Raw genomic sequence first — 15,346 nt, 5'->3', positions numbered from 1 at the left:
AAATTTGCACTTCCTGGCTTATTTTCCTACTATGGACACTAGCTTGTTTCCTACTATGGACACTGTGAATCTTGTATCTGATTATGTTTCTTCCTTTGCTTTGTTTGCCAGGCACTTTGTAGCTAAACTTATGGTGATCCCTAGCAACTGCACAAACTTTATGATATGTACTTTTTCTATAATATTAATCCTGGCATTATTTTATTTGATTGCACCTGTTTACTTTCTTCACTTATTTTCAGTGTAGTTTTGAAGTCCCCTCAAAGTCTTTTGGTAATAAGGTAGAAAACAAATAAAATGCAAACATAAATAAGTAAATTTAAAACTGTATATTTAATGAGGATATTAAAAGTATTTATTCATAGAGCTTCTGAGAGAATCAAGAGTTAAAGCAAAACATTTAAAACAGTGGCTGGCACATTGTAAGAACTACGTAAATGTTTATTCAGTATTTTTATTAAAACTGAATCTTTACTGAAGTGACCATCAAGTAAACCTATTTGAAGAGATAGTCTTATGAACACTGGAAATAGGTTAAATGAAGAGGTAAAAGATAAAGTTATATATTTAAGGGCCACTCATCAACGATTTTTCTATGTCTGTGGATTATAATCTATGTGGCAGCTAGAAAATATACGTGCTTATAAGATAATATGCTTAAGTCTTTATAGATATGGCCTCCAAGACATTTCACGTATCCAGTAGTTAGGCATCTTATAAACACATATTGCTGATTAGCTGGATGAGGATTCAATCACCAGAAAGATAGTTGCTCTCAGTCTACCTTTTTTGATGTTAGTAGCGCTCCATCAGATATGTCTGGAATTTTTCATCTACAATATACCAAACTCTGGGGCCTAGGTTAAGTTTCCGTTTTCACCTCAGTAAACAGGGACAGTGATAGTTACAGATATGAACATAAGACTTATCTGAAATAAAGCAAGTTGAAGCGTTCTGTGTGAAATCCAGCCGAAGTGTGTACATATGAAATCCTGCCAGAGTAAATCCAGACAACAGGTTTTTCCTGTTATTAGTTTCTTATAAATCTTTTAAACCGAAGAATTATTACCTTTCATCTCTAAGGTTTATTATATTGAATACAGACAGTATCTGCTGCTTTCTTTTCTTTAAAACATCTGCCCTAAAATATAATGGAAAGTCTTAAAGTTTTACTTTTTCATCATGAGGTTGTCTAGAATAGTAGCTTCTTAGAAATGGTTCAAGGATTATAAATGGGCCACATGAATTCTTGGGAACCAAAGAAGCCACGGGTTCCTGTTGCATTAATGTTTCTATTACCACAGCACTTTTGCTTAAGTTTCTGGTACCAATTAATAAACTATTAATGGTGTTAAATGAATGCCTGGTTTTCATTAATTGGTAGCTCTTCAGAAACTCATCAAAACCTTCCCAATCATTTTGTTGAATTCAGGTTGTTGGGGATGAATGACTTGAGAGCCTCTTTATTCTGCTAAAATGGATCATGAAAAATATGGTCAATTTAATTCAATCCAGCAAACATGTACTGAATTCAGAATATTGGAGAAAAACATCATCACATACTTGGGCAGTATCATGAGATATCCTCTGTGGTGGCCATCTGTTGTTTGCTACCCAGCAACCAACCATCTCTCCTCCATTTGGGAGTAGGTGAAGGCTGCCCATTCCCAGCCATATGATTTAGGTGGGATCGGTCCCTCATTTAAATCTAAAGGTGGGTTTGCTTGGCCTAAAGTAGTCAGCATATCCCATCATCAAGACCATAGCACTGGATTCAAAGGGGACATGTAACCAGTGACTCTTAAAGCTGACTTGTTCCTAGGGTGTCTGTCTTTCCCATGGGGACCACTGGAAGAGACACTTTCTCTTTACCTGGCCAGTATAATAAGTTGTGGGGTCTGAGAGAACCTGGAGCTGTGGAGGAGCATCACACCTCACAGATGCTGAAGATGAAGGAGGGAAGTGCTGGAATCCAGAAGCTATGTGAAGTCAGCCCTACTATTGGTCACTTGAGCTGATATACTTACTTAAGCCAATTGGAAATCTCCTTAAGCCAAATGGGATTTTCTATCACTTCCAAGTATGTGAATCCACACATTGTTTGACCTCAACAATTAGAAAAAAAAAAAAAAAAGATGCAGGATGGTTGCAACTCAAATGACAAGTATTTATTGAAATGTCCTGAGAGAAGGGACATTATTCTTCATTTACTGTTTGGTCTTCTAGGACCATTCCTCCATAGTTAAGCTCTCTGTATGTTGATTGAATATGTGAGCTCAACCCTACACTAGGCTCTGTGTTTCCCACATATAGGAGAGCTTCCCTATTGGGACATTTCTGATTATAGACTTTAATGGCCTCTTTCTTTTCAATATATATTTTTAATTAATAAAACTTATTTTTAGACAAGTTTTAGGTTCACAGCAAAATTGAGGGTAAAAAACAGGGAATTCCCATATACTCACTACCCCCTACACGCAAATACCTCCCGCACTATCAACATCCCACACCACAGTGTTACATTTGCTACAACTGATCAATCTACATTGATACACCATTATCCAAACCCATGGTTTACATTGGGGTTCATTCTTGGTCATATACATTCTATGAGTTTGGATGAATGTATAATGACATGTATCACCATTATAGTATTGTACAGAATCATTTCATTGCCCTAAATGTGCTCTGCCTATTCATCCAGAATGTCACATAGTTGGAATCATACAAAGTTTAGCTGTTTTAGATTGGCTTCTTTCATTTAATAATATTCATTTAAACGTCCTCCATGTTTTCTTGTGGCTTGATAGCACTTTCCTTTTTAGGCCTGAATATTTGTCTATAAGTAACATCACTTCATGGGAAATAGACAGGGAAACAGTGGAAACAGTGTCAGACTTTATTTTTAGGGGCTCCAAAATCACTGCAGATGGTGACTGCAGCCATGAAATTAAAAGACGCTTACTCCTTGGAAGAAAAGTTATGACCAACCTAGATAGCATATTCAAAAGCAGAGACATTACTTTGCCAACAAAGGTCTGTCTAGTCAAGGCTATGGTTTTTCCTGTGGTCATGTATGGATGTGAGAGTTGGACTGTGAAGAAAGCTGAGCGCCGAAGAATTGATGCTTTTGAACTGCGGTGTTGGAGAAGACTCTTGAGAGTCCCTTGGACTGCAAGGAGATCCAACCCGTCCATTCTGAAGGAGATCAGCCCTGGGATTTCTTTGGAAGGAATGATGCTAAAGCTGAAACTTCAGTACTTTGGCCACCTCATGCGAAGAGTTGACTCATTGGAAAAGACTCTGATGCTGGGAGGGATTGGGGACAGGAGGAGAAGGGAACGACAGAGGATGAGATGGCTGGATGGCATCACCGACTCAATGGATGTGAGTTTGAGTGAACTCGGGAGTTGGTGATGGACAGGGAGGCCTAGCGTGCTACGATTCATGGGGTCACAAAGAGTCGGACACGATTGAGTGACTGAACTGAACTGAACTGAACACAGTTTATTTATCTACTTATATACTGAAGAAAATCATGGTTGATTTTGAATTTTACAGTCTTAAATAAAGCTGCTATAAACATCTCTGTGAAGATTTTTATGTGGCCATAACTTTTCAGATCCTTTGGGTATATGTCAACAGGCACAAAGATGGACCAGACAGCAAGAGTATGTTTTAAGCCACTGAGCACTGTTACCCCAGAACTGATGCCACTAACTGTATATTACTCATCTCTATAACAACACCACCAACACCTGACTGGCATATAGTATGCGTTCAATAAAAGTTTACTCAATGAATAAAAGAATAATAAGGTTTCAAAATAATTTATTGGGAGATGTTATATATTGAGAGCAAAATTTAATAAAATACAAATATCTAGATTTAGATTAGTTTATTTATTCATTAGCCCTTAGATGGCCCTAAAAACTAATCTTATGAAAGCAAATAGACTGCTTCCTTCAATGGAGCCAAATTTTCTTAAGTTGGAATGAAAACTCCCCAGGAACATTTATCCATCCAGAGTCCCTTCACAGTATTGTGTCAAAAGCCTTTGACTTTCCAACTTCTAGTCTTCCTAGTGAAAAATATGTTGTTTCCAAAAAGATGCTGTGTTGCCTTTGCAGGACTCATAATCCCTAATCTAATTGATAGAGTTCCTGTATCCCATTGAGGGAGTTTGGAGGAAGGCTTAAGGAAACAGATTGATTTTCTGTACATTTAGAAAAAAAAACATAGAGGCTAATTTAAGTGAAATTCTGTTTATTCATGGTCTCATCCTTGATTTAGGTAAGTAGACAGAATAATGACCAAAATGATTCAAGAAGTACTTAAAAGAAAAAAATAAATAAATAGAAGACATTTCTGGTGACAGTCTGGTAGCCTGAGTTCCTCACTAATTCCTACGTATCTTTTCAGATTGGCTCCTCCTTCTGGAAATGAATAAGTCAGTTCACAGAACATGGCCTGACCTAAGAGTATAATGACAGCCCAGCATCGAGAAATGTCTCATTATCCAAACACAGTCACCTGGACAAGCACTGTTCCCTCATCTTAGAAAGAATATCAGGAGTGAGCAGCACCCAAAGTCTCCATGCCACTCTGAACTCAGTGATCTGAGTGTCAACCTCTGCATCAGTTCCCAGGCCTTGCCCCCTTCCAGATTTAGCTTGTTCTCTCCTTCCCACCAGAGATGCCTAGAATATCTCAACTAAATACATGAATGGAAAATTGAGGTTCAAGTTGCAAAGCAGTAAAAGTTATGCTTAGTTCAGTCGCTCAGTCGTGTCTGACTCTTTGTGACCCCATGAATCGCAGCACGCCAGGCCTCCCTGTCCATCACCAGCTCCCGGAGTTCACTCAGACTCAGTCCATCGAGTCTGTGATGCCATCCAGCCATCTCATCCTGGGTTGTCCCCTTCTCCTCCTGACCCCAATCCCTCCCAGCATCAGAGTCTTTTCCAATGAGTCAACACGTCACATGAGGTGGCCAAAGTACTGAAGTTTCAGCTTTAGCATCATTCCTTCCAAAGAAATCCCAGGGTCACCATCTGCAGTGATTTTGGAGCCCCCCAAAATAAAGTCTGACACTGCTTCCATGTTTCCCTGTCTATTTCCCATGAAGTGATGGGACCAGATGCCATGATCTTTGTTTTCTGAATGTTGAGCCTTAAGCCAACTTTTTCACTCTCCTCTTTCACTTTCATCAAGAGGCTCTTTAGTTGTTCTTCACTTTCTGCCATAGGGGTGGTGTCATCTGCATATCTGAGGTTATTGATATTTCTCCTGGCAATCTTGATTCCAGCTTGTGCTTCTTCCAGCCCAGCGTTTCTCGTGATGTACTCTGCATATAAGTTAAATAAGCCTTTACGTACTCCTTTTCCTGTTTGAAACCAGTCTGCTGTTCCATGTCCAATTCTAACTGTTGCTTCGTGACCTGCATATAGGTTTCTCAAGAATCAGGTCAGGTGGTCTGGTATTCCCATCTCTTTCAGAATTTTCCACAGTTTATTGTGATCCACACAGTCAAAGGCTTGTGATCCATTCAATATCACAGTAATCCAAGTCTAAGCCCCAACTAGTAACGCTGAAGAAACTGAAGTTGAACGGTTCTATGAAGACCTACAAGACCTTTTAGAACTAACACCCCCCAAAAATACCCTTTTCATTATACGGGACTGGATTGCAAAAATAGGAAGTCAAGAAACACCTGGAGTAACAGGCAAATTTGCCCTTGGAATGCAGAATGAAGCAGGGCAAAGACTAATAGAGTTTTGCCAAGAAAATGCACTGCTCATAGCAAACACCCTCTTCCAACAACATAAGAGAAGACTCTACACATGGACATCACCAGATGGTCAACACCAAAATCAGACTGATTATATTCTTTGCAGCCAAAGATGGAGAAGCTCTACACAGTCAACAAAAACAAGACCAGGAGCTGACTGTGGCTCAGATCATGCACTGCTTATTGCCAAATTCAGACTCAAATTGAAGAAAGTAGGGAAAACTGTTAGACCATTCAGGTATGACCTAAATCAAATCCCTTATGATTATACAGTGGAAGTGAGAAATAGATTTAAGGGCCTAGATCTGATAGATAGAGTGCCTGATGAACCATGGACGGAGGTTTGTGACACTGTAGAGGAGACAGGGATCAAGACCATCCCCATGGAAAAGAAATGCAAAAAAGCAAAATGGCTGTCTGGGGAGGGCTTACAAATAGCTTTGAAAAGAAGAGAAGCAAAAAGCAAAGGAGAAAAGGAAAGATATAAGCATCTGAATGCAGAGTTCCTAAGAACAGCAAGAAGAGATAAGAAAGCCTTCCTCGGCAACCAATGCAAAGAAATAGAGGAAAACAACAGAATGGGAAAGACTAGAGATCTCTTCAAGAAAATTAGTGATTCCAAGGGAACATTTCATGCAATGATGGGCTTGATAAAGGACAGAAATGGTCTGGACCTAACAAAAGCAGAAGATATTAAGGAGAGGTGGCAAGAATACACAGAAGAACTGTACAAAAAAGATCTTCACAGCCACGATAATCACAATGGTGTCACTCACCTAGAGCCAGACATCCTGGAATGTGAAGTCAAGTGGGCCTTAGATAGCATCACTACAAACAAAGCTAGTGGAAGTGATGGCATTCCATTTGAGCTATTTCAAATCCTGAAAGATGATGCTGTGAAAGTGCTGCACTCAATATGCCAGCAAATTTGGAAAACTCAGCCCGGGCCACAGGACTGGAAAAGGTCAGTTTTCATTCCAATCCCAAAGAAAGACAATGCCAAAGAATGCTCAAACTACTACACAATTGCACTCATCTCACAGGCTAGTAAAGTAATGCTCAAAATTCTCCAAGCCAGGCTTCAGCAATACGTGAACCATGATCTTCCAGATGTTCAAGCTGGTTCTAGAAAAGGCAGAGGAACCAGAGATCAAATTTCCAACATCCGCTGGGTCATGGAAAAAGCAAGAGAGTTCCAGAAAAACATCTATTTCTGCTTTATTGACTATGCCAAAGTTATGCTTAGGTTGGAGCCAAATTCTAGAAGGCCTCCACCTGCCACCAACGCTTAAGTGTTTGGACTTTTTCCTGTCTTTCCCATGGGGGAAGAACAAAACTAAATCACCACTTAGTTTATAAATGCAACTTTCTGCACTAATCTACAGTATCAAACACAGGACCAAAGCCACAGGAAGAAGCCTCTCACTCTGAGTGAGGGCCCAAATCACTGTCAACCTAGACTTCAAACATTTTGACTTTCTTAAAAATGGATGTGTTGTTTCTGTTTTGATAAAGAGAAGCAATAACATATGGTTAAAAAACCAGACATCTGCTCAGCTTGAGAGGACAACCTTCGTTGGGGACTCAGTATTTCTAAGATCACCTCTTTTTTCTCTTTTGTCTGGTTTAGTAGCAACAGCATCCTTCCGTCTTATGTGACTGGTGCTGCACCAACACTGAGGCACTTCACAGAAGATCAAGGAAGAGCAAGGAAACCCATTTCTGTTCTCAAAGACTCCATTATCTAAGGATCTCTTCTAACCATGCCTCTCATTCCTTGACCTTGACAATACTATTCCAGTTTTATGTTTACATCTGAGATATTCAAAACAGTCTGCCTATGCGCAAAGATACTACTTCCCAATCACACTAACATTTCGATCCCTCCAGCAATATTTTATAGTAATTACTTTCAAAAAGAGAAGTTCTTTATTATGCATGAGGCAAGAGACCTAGACCAACCACACTTTTTTCAATAAACAGCTATAAATTAATCCATGCTGTTTAGTAAATAGGCACATCATTTTGGAAGGTGCTTTTAATCCTTTTAAAAATTAATGTAAATTTAAATATAATTAAAGATGAATGGCTGAGAAACATTTTTCCTATGGCATATAAAGGTAAGGATGCCAAACCATCTTGAAAGCTTGCAAATTTCTGAGAAGTTATAATGCAGCCTTTTCCCCCCAACCCCTGGAGGTGGGGGAGGGTATGAACAGGAAAATATCTGTGCCAAAAAGCTATGCTAAAATAAAGCCCTCTGTATTTGCAGGTTCTGCATCTGTGGACTCAACCAACCACAGACAAAAAATATTTTTCAAAAAAAGCAATCAAGTTCCAAAATGCAAAACATGAATTTGCCATGTGCTGGCAACTATTTACATAGCACTTACATTGTATTAAGGCTTCCCTGGTGGCTCAGACGGTAAAGCATCTGCCTGCAATGCAGGAGACCCAGGTTCGATTCCTGGCTCAGGAAGATCCCCTGGAGAAGGAAATGGCAATCCACTCCAGCACTCTTGCCTGGAAAATCCCATGGACGGAGGAGCCTGATAGGCTACAGTCCATGGGGTCGCAAAGAGTCAGACACAACTGAGCGACTTTACTTTCACTTTCACTTTCACTTTACATTGTATTGGGTGTTATAAATAATCTAGAGATAATATAAAGTATATGGGAGGATGTGGGTAGGTTATATGCAAATTGTTGTTGCAGTTGTTCAGTCACTCAGTTGTATCAGACTCTTTGCCACCCCACTGATGCAGCACGCCAGGCTTCCCTGTCCTTCACCATCTCCCGGAGCTTGCTCAAACTCCTGTCCATTGAGTCAGTGATGCCATCCAACCATCTCTTCCTCTGTTGTCCCCTTCTCCTGCCTTCAATCTTTCCCAGCATCAGGGCCTTTTCTAATGAGTCGGCTCTTCGTATCAGGTGGCCAAAGAATTGGAGCTTCAGCTTCAGCATCAGTCTTTCCAGTCAATATTCAGGACTGATTTCCTTTAGGATGGACTGGTTTGATTTCCCTGCTGTTCAAGGGACTCTCAAGAATCTTCTCCAACACTACAGTTCAAAAGCATCAGTTCTTTGGTGCTCGGCCTTCTTTATGGTCCAACTGTCACATCCATACATGACCACTGGAAAAACCATAGCTTTGACTAGACAGATCTTTGTTGGCAAAGTAATGTCTCTGCTTTTTAACATGCTGTCTAGGTTTGTCATAGCTTTTCTTCTAAGGAGCAAGCATCATGGTATATGCAAATACCATGCCATTTTATAGAAGGGACTTGGGCATTCCAGATTTTTATATCCAATGAGGGTCCTGGAAACAATACTTCACAGGTACCAAGGGACAATTGTTCTGCTATATTAGAATACTGAAGATAACTCACTTGGTAAAAATGTAGTATTTCTCTTTGAGCACACCAAAGAGAATTGCCTTGTAAGCATATATAATTTTATATGAAAATAATAATCTACAAAGAAAAGGAATTATTGGGTTAATATCCCAACTATCAGAATCACTAAGGCAGATTTCTAAATAAAGACTATAAACAAATATTTGGTCTATATTCAAGTTCCTCTTTCTTTCCACTTCCCCCAATTTATACAGTCACTCATGGGAAATTCTGATTTGTGTAAAGTAAATACGAACAAGTACTGGATTTATTCCCCAAATATTTTCATATCCTGACCAAGAACACATTTGGATAAATATCTATAAATGCCTCAAGAAGTTAGTGCCCCTTGGCATATTTGAAAAGTTAAGCTAACAAATCATTAAATTATTTTAAATTGCCTACCAAAATAGAACATAGGTTTAAATCACCTTGAAATGGAAATTCACTTATTAAAAATGTCAATAATATAGAGAATTTTTTGCTTTCTACTATAATGTTATCTCATAAATTTAATATTTGTAGAACTTACTTTACCAGTAAAATATTCCAGAATCTCTCACATATTCTTGTCAACTTCACTTATTTCCATCTGTGTCTGAAAATAGTCATATCATCTACAATATTATTTTGATGAACTGTTGTTGTTGCTCAGTGGCTAAGTAGTGTCCAACTCTATGTGACCCCATGAACTGCAGCACACCAGGCTCCTCTCTTCTCCACTATCTCCTGGCATTTGGACAAATTTATGTCCATTGAGTCAGTGATGCTATCTAACCATCTCATCCTCTGCCACCCCCTTCTCCTCTTGCCCTCAATCTTTCCCAGCATGAGGGTCTTTTCTAATGAGTCAACTCTTCACATCATGTGGCCAAAGTATTGGAACCTCAGCATCAGGCCTTCCAATAAATATTCTGGGTTGATTTCCTTTAGGGTTGACTGATTTCATCTCTTTGCTGTCCAAGGGACTCTCAAGAGTCTTGTTAATATATTGAGTGCAGCACTTGAAAAGCATCATCCTTTTGGTTTAAATAGCTCAGCTTGAATTCCTTCACCTCCACTAGCTTTGTTCACAGTAATGCTTCCTAAGGTCCACTTGACTTCACACTCCAGGATATTCAGCTCTAGGTGAGTGACCACACCACTGCGGTTATTCGGGTCATTAAGACCTTTTGTGTATTCTTGCCACCTTTTCTTAATCTCTTCTGCTCTGTTAGGTCCTTACCAGTTCTATCTTTATCATGCCCATCCTTGCATGAAATGTTCCCTTGATATCGTCAATTTTCTTGAAGAGATCTTTAGTCTTTCTCATTCTATTCTTCTCCTCTACTTCTTTGCATTGTTCATTTAAGAAGGCCTTCTTATCTTTCCTTGCTATTCTCTGGAACTCTGCATTCAGTTGGGTTTATCTTTCCCTTTCTCCCTTGCCTTTCACTTCTCTTCTTTCATCAGCTATTTGTAAAACCTCTTCAGACAACCACTTTGCCTTCTTGTATTTCTTTTTCTTAGTGATTGTTTTGGTCACTGTCTCCTGTACAGTGTTACAAATTCCATCCATAGTTTTTCAGGCACTCTGTCTACCAGATCTAATCCCTTGAATCTATTTGTCACTTCCACTGTGTAATCATAAGGGATGTGATTTAGGTCATACCTGAATGGCCTAGTAGTTTTCCTTACTTTTTTCAATTTAAGTCTGAATTTGGCAATAAGAGCCATAGTTAGCATCCTGTCTTCTTTTTGCTGACTGTATAGAGCCTCTCCTTCTTCAGCTGCAAAGAATGTAATCATTCAGATTTTTATATTGACCATCTGGTGATGTCCACATAGAGTGGTCCTTTGGGTTGTTGGAAAAGGGTGTTTGCTATGACCAGCATGTTCTCTTGACAAAACTCCGTTAGTCTTTGCCCTGCTTCATTTTGTACTCCAAAGTCAAACTTGGCTGTTATTCAAGGTATCTCTTGACTTCACATTCTGCATTCTACTCCCCTGTGATGAAAAGGACACCTTTTCTTGGTGTTAGTTCTAGAAGCTCTTGTAAGTCTTCATAGAACCAGCACACTTCAGCTTCTTCAGCATCAGTGGTTGGAGAATAGGCTTGGATTACTGTGATATTGAATGGTTTGTCTCAGAAACAAACCAAAATCATTCCGTCATTTTTGAGGTTGCACCCAAGTACTGCATCTCTGCTCTTTTGTTGACTATGAGGGCTACTTCATTTCTTCTAAGGAATTCTTGCCCACAGTAGCAGATACAATGGTCATCTGAATTATATTTACCCATTCCCATTCATTATAGTTCACTGATTTTTAAGATTTAGATCTTCAATCTTGCCATCTCCTGATTGATCAAGTCCAATTTACCTTGATTCATGGACCTAACATTCCAGGTTCCTACGAAACACTGTCCTTTTAGCACTAGACTTTCTTTTGACCACCAGACACATCCACAACTGAGGGTCATTTCTGCTTTGGCCCAGCCACTTCATTCTTTCTGTAAATATTAGTAATTTGCCCTCCACTCTTTCCTAGTAACATAATGGACACCTTCTAATCTGGGCAGTTCATCCTCTGATGTTATATCTTTTTGCCTTTTCATACTGTTCATGGGATTCTCACAGCAAGAATACTGGAGTGGTTTGCCATTTCACTATGACCTCAGGTGGACCACGTTTTGTCAGACTTCTTCACTATGACCCATCCATCTTGGGTGGCCCTGCACAGCATGGCTTATAGCTTCATTAAGTTATGTAAACCCCTTTGCCACAACAAGGCTACAATCTGTGAAGGGGGTTAAAGTCTTAATGTACCTCAAAATTTATACATCTAATTAGTTTTTCTCCCATTTTGTTCCAAGCAATATCAATTAGGTTAATAGAAACTAAAATTAACGATGTATCTATCCAATTAGAGCAGATCAAGTGCCTAGTGCTTGATCTATTACCTACAAATAAGACCTAGTCCCCATTATTTCTCCAACCAAGGTAAAATATTATTTTTTAAATGAAAATCTCTATGAAATGCTGAAAGGAATGCCACACAGATATTGTATGGTAGATTTTTAAAGTTATGGGAAATGGATCTTAAATACAATGAATTCATTAGTCTTAGTCACTCATTCCAGTCATATCTGACTCTTTGTGACCCCATGGACTCTTTGTAGCCCACCAGGCTCCTCTGTCCATGGAATTCTCCAGGCAAGAATACTGGAGTGAGTTGCCATTTCCTTCTCCATCATTAGTCTTATGAAGTTCCAACTGAAGGCATCAGTAAATATCCAAAGATCCAGGAGATTTTTATTAGCTTCAACTTGGCAGCAACTTGGAGAGTTTCTGTGGTTACCCCAAATTATCTGACTCATGAACAGACTCTGAAAAGGAGATGCAACTGCAACTTGATTTTGAAATTTAACCTTCTTAAAGAAAACTGGATAACATTTCTCTAGACTTCTTTATTCTATGGTAAGCACTACTTGGTTTATCATTTTCACATGTCTGGGTGCACTGCTTTCTGTTAAGCACTAAGAAGGACACAGAGATAAATAAGAAGAGCCCTGCCTTCAAAAATTTTACACACTGGTTGGCAGTTGCTTCAGTGTGAAATAACAGAGTGAATGGATTTGACAAGACTATGGATGTCTCTCACAAGCAGAGGAAGTTCTAACTAATGCCACAAGGAGTCGGGTAAACAAATCAACGTAATGCTGACTGAACTCAATCTTAAATCATCGACGGTGAACAGACTTTACCTATTTGATTTGATTTTGTATCACTATATCCCAGAGCTGAGAAATTACTTCCTTCCAATGATACAAAATAACTCATGTGTGCAAACTGTGTCACTCCGTAGAGTACTTTCACATACATCTTATTCATGTCTCTCAGGAAGCCTATTCAGTAGATAGGACTATTTCCCTCATTTCTTACACGAGAAAGCTAAAACTGATACATTAAACAACTTGTCCAAAGTTATTCTAACCACTGAGAGATTGGGTTCCAATTAGATCTTCCTTCTTTTCCAAACTTTTCACAATCTCACACTGCCTCACCACAATTCCCTGATACACTTCCATTCATTCATTCATTCATTCATTTTCCTTCAGAGACATTAGCAACACACTGGGCTCCGGGGATAAAAAGCATTTAAGCTACAGTGCCCAACCTCTAAAAGATTATTATCTTGTAGGGAAGTCAAGTCCATAAAGACCTAATTATAATGTAATCTGGAAAATGTTGTGATACAGCTAATATATGAGGATACTCAAGGGTGTCCCATATTTAGAGGTGAGGGAAAAATCATGGAAAGCCTGCTGGAGAAAGTGAATTCCAAACCAGATCTTCAAGGGTAGGTGGGAGTCAGCCAGGTGAAGGAGAGAGGAAGTGGGAGCCCCAGGCGAGGACAGAAAGGGAGCAAGTCCACCCAAATGTTCAGCATAAGCAAATGATAGCAGAGAGCGAAACAGTATAGTATATATGGAGGACTTCCCAGCAAGTTTCATACTACTAGAGACTAATGCTCAATGCAAGAAAAATGAGGCTGGGAAATGTATTACTTAAAGGCAGAAACTGAAATATATCAACTGTAAAAGGGGTCTATCTTGATTTGTGATAGAATGTTCCTCCTCTCTATTTCAACACTATGTTTTCTATTTTTCATGAGAAAAGTATTTTTAACTACTTCAATTTTTTAATCAACTTGTTATAAGGCATAATTTATACAAAACAAAATAGGCCAGTTTTCAGTATACAATCTAGTGAGTTTTAACAAACATATATAATTATGGAAATGTTCACCACAATCAAGATATAGACTATTTTCATCACTACAAAAAGCTCCCTCCTGCCTTCTTCAGTCAATCGCTTCTGCCATTCTGGACCCCTGGCCATCACTAATCTTTCTGCCACTAACCTTTTGCCTTTACAGGATTTTATATAAATGGCACCACAGATATGAAATGTTTTGGATTGTTTTTTCTCACTCAGCACACAGCTTTGAGATTCATCTGTGTTCTGGTATCCACCTGGCATCCTCCCATTGTATTGCTGAGTAGTACTCTACTGCATGGATGCACAACGCATGTTTATCCACTTCTCCTGGTGCTGAACATGTGAGCCACTGCAAGTTTTCAGCTGTTATGGATACAATTCAGATGAATGTTCACAGGAAAGCCTTTGTATGGGCATCTTTTTCCATTTCTCTTAGGTAAATACCTAGGAATGGAATTGCTGGGTTGTATAATAAGCATTGGAGAAAGAAATGGCAACCCACTCCACTTTTTTTGCCTGGGAAATCCCATGGACAGAGGAGCTTAATGAGTTATTTCATAGGGTCGCAAAGAGTGAGAGAGGAATTCATGACTAAACAACAACATCAAATAATAACCATATGTTTAACTATGTAGGAAACTACTTTTTAAATAAATGAAGTGGTGGGGCAATAATTATTTATTCTCATTGAAGAATTGTTTGGTCAAACTGCTGAAAGTGAAAGAGAGTGAAAAAGTTGGCTTAAAGCTCAACATTCAGAAAACAAAGATCATGGCACCTTCTCCCATCACTTCATGGGAAATAGATGGGGAAACAGTGGAAACAGTGTCAGACTTTATTTTGGGGGGCTCCAAAATCATTGCAGATGGTGACTGCAGCCATGAAATTAAAAGACACTTACTCCTTGGAAGAAAATTTATGACCAAACTAGATAGTATATTCAAAAGCAGACATTACTTTGCCGACTAAGCTCCATCTGTTCAAGTCTGTGGTTTTTCCTGAGGTCATGCATGGATGTGAGAGTTGGACTGTGAAGAAGGCTGAGCAACGAAAAATTGATGCTTTTGAACTGTGGTGTTGGAGAAGACTCTTGAGAGTCCCTGGGACTGCAAGGAGATCCAACCAGTCCATTCTGAAGGAGATTAGCCCTGGGATTTCTTTGGAAGGAATGATGCTAAAGCTGAAGCTCCAGTACTTTGGCCACCTCATGCAAAGAGTTGACTCATTGGAAAAGACTCTGATGCTGGGAGGGATTGGGGTCAGGAGGAGAAGGGGACGACAGAGGATGAGATGGCTGGATGGCATCACGGACTCGATGGACGTGAGTCTGAGTGAACTCCGAGAGATGGTGATGGACAGGGAGGCCTGGCGTGCTGCGATTCATGGGGTCGCAAAGAG

At 39.4% G+C, this 15,346-nt stretch overlaps 1 protein-coding gene and 1 non-coding gene across 3 annotated transcripts in view; one reads left to right on the top strand and one right to left on the bottom strand.

Moving 5' to 3' along the window:
- The window catches only part of CPQ (carboxypeptidase Q), a 567,536-nt gene that overhangs the window by 391,828 nt on the left and 160,362 nt on the right, over positions 1-15,346 (bottom strand). The window lies entirely within an intron of this gene.
- On the top strand, positions 8,199-8,270 carry TRNAC-GCA. The gene has a single exon. It is a non-coding gene; the product is annotated as a tRNA-Cys (tRNA).

This window comes from Capra hircus, chromosome 14, assembly GCF_001704415.2.
Source record: "Capra hircus breed San Clemente chromosome 14, ASM170441v1, whole genome shotgun sequence".
NCBI lineage: Eukaryota > Metazoa > Chordata > Mammalia > Artiodactyla > Bovidae > Capra > Capra hircus.
The sequence above is the reverse complement of the archived record's forward strand: the minus strand, read 5'-3'. Positions and strand labels throughout refer to the sequence as shown.